The sequence below is a fragment of the Parus major genome, chromosome 7 (assembly GCF_001522545.3).
Source record: "Parus major isolate Abel chromosome 7, Parus_major1.1, whole genome shotgun sequence".
NCBI lineage: Eukaryota > Metazoa > Chordata > Aves > Passeriformes > Paridae > Parus > Parus major.
In genome coordinates, this window is record NC_031776.1 from 4,762,570 (window position 1) to 4,771,751 (window position 9,182).

Here is a 9,182-nt window from a genome sequence, read left to right on the forward strand (position 1 = left end):
AGCCTTGAATTTTTTGAAGTTCAAGCTTATAATCATCTGACATACTGGGAAACACACCAGGAAGACACAGTCCTCCTTTGACCACTTTGCACTAATTTTTTGTACCAGTTTCACTGCACAGACCTGATCTTTGTCCCTAATTCTGCACCTTTCAAAGCATCCAGTTTCCATCAATTCACGTTAAATTAATATTCCTTTTTTGCATCCTGCAGCTTAAAATTCTTTGTTCCTCTTACAAGAAGACTTACACAACCAGCAATCTACTAAATGCAAACTCCTACATGAAAACCTCCAGCACAGCTCTCTACCATCAACACATTCCTATCAGAATTTTATATTGTTCCTAAGATTCCCACCCAAAAAACATCTGGAAACAAAGATCCACTGTCATAGCAGCTAAAACTCCCCAATGATCCCTGCAAAGTTAAAACTAGGACTGCACTGTGATTTTGTTGGTATGTGTTAATGCAGAGCTGGGTTTGAGAGCTCCTTAGGGTACACTTTACAATTTCATGTGGCATTTTATGAAAAAACAGTATTTGCACTCAGAGAAGTGCTATGTATTTGCACTATAGAGAAGGGCACATAGAAAACCTTGTTTAAAAGAGCCAGAAGAAAGTTTCCCTTCAGTGCTCTGAAGCTGAGGGGAATCAGGGAGATCTGTATGCTCCAGGGAATACCTTCTGCTCCATGCAGAATATCTGCTTGCATTACTAACCTGAAGATCCCTGCAGAGCAGAGAAAAAAAAACCAACAAAGTTACTATTTTTCAAATCCAAATTCAGCATATGCAGTAATTCAGTCACAAAATGGATGAAATTAGAGCAAAACCTTCAACTGACCCTGTTAAGGTGGCCTGGCTCTGGTGCTCACACACAGATCCTTTGACAATGAATCCAGCTCTCACCAGAGGTGAGAATCACAGAAATAAATCATTTAAAAAAAGAAAAATCAAGACATCACACAGCTGTTAGCCAAACCTGCTGCCTTTTTTTGAGAAGCAGAGGTATCACTGGTGAAAGAGCTGGGTGGTGCAAAAACCTCAGGCAGTGAATTCTCTAGGCCCAGGAGTTTTGGGCACACTATATAAGAAGGTTCTGAGCAACAAAAGTGGCTGTTTGGTGAGGACCCTCAGGAGTTTGTGTCATTTCTGTCTCCACCCCCTAATGTAATATGTGTGAGAGAATTTTTATGGCCTGGGAGTTGATGTAAAGAGTTTGCAGGTTCCTGGTCAGGCAGCTCAACTCTTGCTGCTCATCATGGTACAATGCCACGCAGGGAAACACCCTCAGTGAGGTCACCAGGACTTACCCCCTTCTCCAGGACTGGTGCAGGCAGTGGCCCACAAGACTGGAGGTCCAGAATGTAAATCCAGAGCAGGAGTTTTCCATACCCCTCTGTTTTATAGGCTCACAAGGCAGGGAAATGCAGAGCACCAGCCATCAAAAGCCACAGGCAGAACACTGCTTTTAAAATACCTTGTTTGTAATTGTTGAGACAGCCTGAAAATATGGAAAAGTAGTATTTCAATGGCTCTGTTACCATTGCAGAAGCATGGAAAATACTTCTCACACTGAATAATCCTCACCATTCACAACAATTTGCTGTTTAATTAAGAATTTGAATATTACAGTCTAGCCCCTTCCTTTGTGGCAGAGCTGACTGTGACTGCCTTCTGTGACTACATCAGTGTGGAGGAGAACCTCCCACCTTGTTAAAGCTCTGGCTTGTGTGGATGGAGGAGAAAAACATCACTGCCTACACTGAAGGTACAAAGCCCTGTGTGTGGCATGGATAAATAAAACTCCTCAGACTAAATGATTGAATTACCTGTATTTTATGGCAGGTGTTAGGAGCCACAGGTTAACAGCACAATGTTGGCACAAGCCAGCATACCCCATTAAATCCAATCTATAATGAAAATGTAACATTAATATTTTAACAAACTGCTGTCTTGCTACTTTTAATACATTCAAGTTGAAAAAGCAAACTTTTTCCTTAAAAAAAAATTTGTTTTAATTAGTAGTACTGAACATAGAGGTTCCTAAATTGACACCTGGGAAGCCACTGTCTGAAATATTTATTTCAGGCCATCTGAGAGAACACCAGTTAAGTTTGTCAACCAGAAAGTAATATTCACCTAGAAAAGGTATCAGATTTGCTGGTATTCCAATAGAATGCTTTCTCAGTACCCAATTACCCCTCAGAGGCAGGGGTGAGGTTGTGATACTTTGACCATATTTTAAATTCTGCCTTGCTTCGTACTGTCTTCCTCCTGCCTGACTTACATTGCCTTGATTACCTTGCCTTGCTTCTGCCCTGCCCTTCCTCAGCCTCACCTTGCCCCTTTCTGTGGCCTCTGCCCTCTTTTCAGCCTCCACAACTTCCTGACCTCTGCTTCCCTCCAACCTCTCACTGCTTTTAAGGCTTCACATTTATGGCCACATCTTGTTTTCCAGCCTCCCATCCTTCTTAAAACTTCCACATCTTTTTTTGCCTCTCCCATTCCCCTTCCTTTCCCTCCCCTCCAGACTTCCAACCCTTTCACTCTCCTGCTCTAATTTAGCCTCCCATCCATTTTTTTTCCTGGCTACTTCTTGCTTTCCAGCCTCCCACCTCTTTTTGGACTCTCACACCATTTTAGCCTCCACTCCTTTTTAGCCTCCACTTTTTCCTGGCTTCCACTTGTGCTCCAGCCACCCACAACTTTTCCACATCCCACAGAATTTAACCTCCACTGTTTTCTGGCCTAACCTTTTCCTCAGACCTCTCACCCTCTTTGGCTTTCCACCACATATCAGCTTCCACTTCTTTGTCTCCTAAAGTTTCACTCCAACTTAGCATCCCTTTCCAGACTTCTACCCATTTTCACCCTCCCACTCCAATTTAACCTCCCACCACTTCACAAACTCCATTTTTTTCTGGCCTCTACCCTTTATTCAGCCTTCCTTCCCCATTCCAGCCTTTATATTTTCTTGATCTCCAGTTTCCCTCTTCTTGGCCTCCCACCTCTTTTTGCCCCTCTCTTCTTCCCTTTTCCCACACTTTTTTCCTTTCTCCCTTGGCATTTCACCTTTCAAATTTTTGGTCTACACTTTGGGTATTTTTTGCTTCCCACATAATTGTGCCCTCCTGTCCTTTCAGCTTCTGCATTTCTTCTTCTCTCCCACCTTTTCTTGGCCCTCTACCCTTTTCCAGGCTCTGGTTTTTGTTGACACATTTTTTCTTCTCACTGACCTTTCTTAAATTGTCTTTTATTCTTTTGCAGCCCCTACTCTTTTTTTCTGTCCAGTTTTCTTTGTTACTTCACTTTCTTTCTGGCCTCCTTCTCATTTTTAGCCTCTACTTTTTTTTTTTTAGCCTTCCTTGTTTCCTCCATTTCCACTTTTTTTCCCCTCTACCTTCTACACTGAGCCTTCTGTTCTTTTTCAGTCTCCCACTCTCCTTTGTCCCTCTATCCCTTTAGGGCCTCACTTTTATATTAAGACTACATTCTATTTAATGGGTTCTCCTTAGTCCTCCACAAAAAATTTCATTACTTTAGCCTCTCCCCAAGTTTCAGCCTCCACTCTTTGCCCTCCAGTCTTCCACATTTCTTTGGCTTCCTATCCATTTTCAGCCTGCACTCTTTTCAAGCCTCTACTTCCCCTCCAGACTCCCACTGCTTTTCAGCCTCCCACAAGAAAAAATGTGCTAAAATCAAGGACTGAAATGCAGCTGGAAAACACTTTTTTTTTAAAAAAAAATTATTTTTTTCTTCTGCTTTTCCTCAAGTAGTGTGTTAAGAACATCCTGTGCCGTGTTTTGTGCTCCAGAAGAAACTGTCCACACTGGGCAATGGGTTACCCAGTATTTAATACTTGGGTGTCAGCCAAAGGGTTCCTCAAACCAAGGGATTTAAAGCTGCCCAATACTTCTAATAAGACTCAGCTTTCCATTTCCAATCCATAATTCTGCAGCAAAACATTTAGGAAATGCACAGCCTGAAGTATTAAATATCAGCTGTTTGGGGCTGGAGTTGTTTTGTTCGGCTCTGATTTCAGACACAGTCAATTCCAGGGGCAAAGCTAGGGAGGAATACTTCATCCACCCACACAGGCAAGGAAAAGCCAGACCTTTGTCTCAGCAGCTCCAGCACTTTAATTTCTTGGCACTCTGGGATGGTGTGAGAAATTTTACATTAAATCATAAGGGCTGCAACAGGGTCAACAACGTTCCAAGAACTCTCGGGCATTTCAGTTTAAGCTCTCCACAGATAGGCTGAATTTCCTGGTAATTGATCTCCACAGACCCCCTTGAGAGGGGATGTGAGGCAATGGGAGGAAGCAAATGTCTCTGGTAGTCATCAGTGGTGGCAGGAGGCTTGGCTCTGGCTGCGGGGATGGGGAACAATGAGCGGAAGAAAGGGAGATAAGCAGCCAGGAAACACGCAGGGCACAGCAGAGCAGAAAGCCACAAGAAAGCAGAGAGAGAGAGAGATGCAAGGCAAAAAGCAAACCAGCATCCAGATTTGAACAGGAGGGATAACTGTATCAGAAAGAAAGCCCTCAGGTGACATGTCAGAGTGAGAGTGCAAATGGTAAAGGTTCCATAAGGCCAGGGGCAGCAGGAAAATCACACTGGCAAGAGAAACTTCATGAAGTGTCTGGGGCAATGGAAACTGGTGCATGGGATGGAAGAGCCTGGTTATCCTGTCACTCAAACCATCTCCCAGAGGGAAATGCTTGAAAAAGCTGGAATTATGCAGGTAAAACCTGGTGGCCAATGTCCACTTTCTGATAGTCAGTCTGGGACCAAAAATAAAAGTTGTGCAGGTTTTCCTGCCTCAGCAAAGCAAAGAGAGGGCCAGAAGGAGCCACAGCACCTGGGACAGAAACAGGTCCATATGGAGGACAAAAACAATCAGTTTTCCAAATGGATCATATGAAATAAAGTGATCAAAACCTTCTGACCTATTTCAAATCCCAGATAACTGCACAGGAAGGTCAGATTGGCAGTGTTCAGCACTCAAAATTCAGCAGGTCCTAATATTAGGTCTGCTGATGACACATGCATTTAGTGCCCCTATTCACCCCTATTCATACTGTCTTTAGTCATACAGTGACATATCTGTGCTTTTCACAATGCACTGCTTGGCAAAGGGGCACAAGAGCAGAGTCACAAGTGATCTCTTTCTGCTACTCTTGTCCTGAAACTCCTTTTCCATCCCTCCCCCATCTCCCTTCTTTATCATTTGTTAAACCTCCCAAGCCCTGAGGAAGGTGAGGGGCAGTTGGCTGGCCCAGAACACCCTGCTGGCCACAGGAGGGTTACTCCAGAGCCAGCAATCTCTCCTGCATGACAAGTCTTATCTGGGCTCCATCTAGGCATTTAAGCTGCTCTGTGAAGGAAGTGGTGACCTGGTTTGCCATCCCCAGCCTGGATTGCAGCAGTGGGCTCAGTCAGAGCTGATGTGGAGTCCTTCCCATGGGTTTCACAGCATAACCTAGGCTCATTTGTAAAAAAATACTGAGGGAGTAGCTCAGCCTCAGGATTTCCTATGTCCTCATCTGCCCTACTTTGTAACCAAAGAGAAGCTGCCCCCCAAACCAGCTGCTGCTTCTCAGGTGGCTTCAGCTAATTCTGCATCTACACATATTTCTCCTGAAAAACTGAGGTGTAGCAAATGTCCAAGAAGCCCTGTGTGAGGCAGCTCCAGGTTTGGAGCACAGGCAGATGCTTTCCAGAGGCTGAGAAATGTGGGAAGAACCAGGCACTAAATAACCCAGTGCTCAGAATAGGGGACTGCATCTCACTCAACAACCCTACAGGAAAAAAAGCTATGCTTTTTCCTCTCTTTCCACAAAGCACAGAGAACAAGAGCATTTTGGCAAAGAGGGTCAAGCCTAAGCACTTTTGCAGCTGACCTCTGTGCTGGAGTGGTGTTGTCAGTGACACTGAACCAGTTTTCTGGCTATGCTGTGTTTTGGTGTCACCCTCCCTGCCAGCAACCATTCAGGAATGTATCTTATCCATAAAGCTCTGCTGTTTACCCTAAGGAAAGGGCAACTGCACAGCTCAGGTGCAGCAAGACATCAATCATCACCTCAGCCTGCATCTTCCCAAGCTCCAACAGCACTGCCTAAGGTGAATAATAATAAAATATCCTGTACCAGAGGCAATGCAAATACCCCTCCATGCATGACAGAATGTCTTACTAGGATTTCTCCTGCAGGACAGGGAGCTGTTGGACTGTCTGACAGACAGGACTTCTTATTTTTTAAATTGTGTTGCTGTGCCAGGGAATGAGGAAGCAAGTCTAGGGTGTCACTGATGCCTTGAGAAGGCTGACCTAGAAGAGAGGCCAGACAGAGTTAAGAATGAAGTAGGTTATTTATTGAAAGGCCTTAAAGGGTACACCTTGGGCAGTACAAGAGCCTGGACAGGGCTACACCCAACATTGACCTAAAAATGGTCACAAAATGGATGACTGCTCACAAGGCCTCACATTTTTATAAGTTCTGGTCCATTTGCTTATCAGGGTTAATTGTCCAATCACAGCTTCATGTTATGAAGTCCCATCCTTTGTGTTTTCTCTAGTCAGTCCATCATTGTTTATGCTTTTGGGCCTGAAAATTGTAATGATTGTCCTTGGTATCAAGCTAGAAAATGAATTTAGGAATTGTAAAAGGGTCCACCTACTCTGTGAAGAGAGCTCACTAACACTTATTATGAAGCTCAAAACTACACACCTAGGCAACACAGAATATGAAAAATATGAAAGCTAAAATTTAAGGTATCATCACCCAGGGTAGATGTATTTCATCCCATCTTTGATACTGTGCTGAACTGATGCTTCTCTCAGACTCTATATGCTAGACTATTACAGAAAAGAGAATACTCTGATTCCAGTTTAGTCCTGCAACCCTGGTTGACTGAGCTGTGCTCTTCTCACTGGCTCTTTTCTCTGTGCTCCTCATTCAACTGTGCTCTTCTCAAAATGTACAAGTTGTTTTCACCCTACAGACTTTGATAATTATTGGCTTCAATGGAAGGAAATGTACTCCAAAATAGTAATTCCCAGGCTGAAATCAAGCTCTGTTATTTTCATGCCACTGCTAACATGTCTGGAGCAGATTTATTAAAGCCATGGGTGAACCCCTGCCAGAAATTAAGGACATTGCTTGTGAATAAGCAACTTTGGTGTTTATTCCTCTTCCCTCCTCATCTGTTGAGCTGCACCAACTTGTCAGGCTAATTATTCACAGAGATTTTAAGCTGCATATTTTCTTTCAGGACTAATCTGACCCAGATATGGAAAAGGCATGGTTTTAATCAACCCTTCTATACATCCCATGATACTGGGTCACATGTGCATGTGTAGATATGTGCATCATGTGCATCACCCAGTAAAATAACCACACTGTACAACATTTAACAAGCTGGCTATCACATGCTGCTCAGTTTGCCCTCGTTTTATAGCATTTCAGTACTGCTTCCAAACAAACAAGTTCTGCAATGAAACAAGGAAATACCCTGAATGACTACAGAGCGCTTTTTTCATAGCTACAATTTTTTTTACAGAAGTAATGGACTGGCCATGACCTTCAAATAGTTTCACTGCAGCTAAAAAGGCAAGATTAAAAGCTATACACTGCCTCTAAACTGTTCAGTAAGATCTTGGGAAACAAAGTGAAATCAACCTTCCTTCCAGCACATGAAAAGTCATTTAAAAGGGACACACCACCAGAGCCTACCCTAGAAGCTTTGGTGCAGCCAGTGCTCTGAAGCAATTCAAGGTATTTTTTTCCTGCAAATGACAGAGCTAGGCTCCAGGGAGGGCAGAGCCCTGCAAGAACTGCAGAATCACTTACCAGCATTGCACTGAGAAGCACAGGCTATGACAGAAACAGCTGCTTCTTGTCCCTGGTGGCACCTGAGGTCAGCTGCTGTTCCCTCTGCAGTGACAGGGGTAGCTTTGCTCCCAGACTGTACATTTTCCTCTTCTTCATCCTCACACAGCAATATTTTTATTTTGGCTTTAGCTATGGGGATTGAAAGATGAAGTAGGAGTATCTTATTTTAAGAGAGGAATGTAGATGCTGGATGGGAAGCAGGACTTTTACAAAAAAAACCTAACTGAATAAAACACTACCTGTTTTGTTTAGCATACACTGACCCAGTTTGAGTGCAGGACTTGGGAATATAAGGCAAAGCTCCACCCAACTTAGGGAAGATTAAAAAAGCACCACATTTTCACACCATAGCCTCTACTTTTAAATTGTATGGGATGTTCAGGTGAAAGGAATGAGAGGGATGTGTCTTTACAAACAAGCTGTGAGCCTGCTGGTAGATAAAGCCAGATCCTGATAGGTGAAAGAAGCAATGGGAGGGACCATAAATTCCAGAGGAATTCCACTAATTCCTCTAATTGACACAGGCTGTCACCCAAGGCTGTGCTAAATTCCTGGGTTTAAAGAAAAGGAAGAGAGTCTGGGTGGTGCTGCAGAGCACCAAAATCACTGTGATGAGGTAAAAGCAGTGTCAGAGTATGCAAAAGGCTCTTCAGTTAATCAAGGGATTGCAAAAAATGCCTCTTGCCTCTTCCAAGAAGCCTATCATGTCACCCTCATTTTTTATATGTTAATGAAAAATGCTTAATTCCTCTGGAAAAATTGCAATTTGGTGGCTTCCAATTAGGGAAATATTTTCACTGTAATACTGTAATATCATGACATGTGTGACTGTTACAAATGCTGCTCACTTTTTTCTTATTGAGGTTTTAAACACAACTTAACAAATTGTTCCATTATTTACCAAGTCAGTAGAAATACTTGTTAAAGTCACCATCCCTGGAGCTCTTCATGAAAAGACAGGACATGCCACTTAGTGCTCTGGTCTAGTTGACATGGTGGAGATCAATCAACCCTTGGACTTGATGATCCTGCAGGTCTTTTCCAACCTAAATAATTCTGTGATCTGTGTGATTCTGAGAAAATACTGGGGATTTAATACCTAGAGGATTAATATCCTTCTGCCAGCTTTCAGAGCTAATCTTTCCCCTAAATTATTCCTTTAATAATAAATAAAAATTTGAGTGTTGCAGGATGTTGTTCTTTTCCAACTTTCTTGGTATCCAGCCCGGTGGAAAACCTGTCCCAAGACTGCTGGTTATTAACTGAAATCTTAAAAACAGCATTACT

General features: G+C 43.1%; 1 long non-coding RNA gene across 2 annotated transcripts; it reads right to left on the bottom strand.

The window, feature by feature from the left end:
- Nucleotides 1–1,316: 1,316 nt before the first annotated feature.
- On the bottom strand, nt 1,317–8,447 carry LOC117244716. Of its 2 annotated transcripts, none has more exons than XR_004498290.1 (3): nt 8,135–8,447; nt 7,854–8,055; nt 1,317–1,502 (listed from the first exon to the last, which is right to left on the bottom strand). It is a non-coding gene; the product is annotated as an uncharacterized LOC117244716 (long non-coding RNA). The 2 variants fall into 2 exon arrangements; XR_004498289.1 differs by lacking the exon at nt 1,317–1,502 and adding an exon at nt 6,622–6,641.
- Nucleotides 8,448–9,182: the final 735 nt, after the last annotated feature.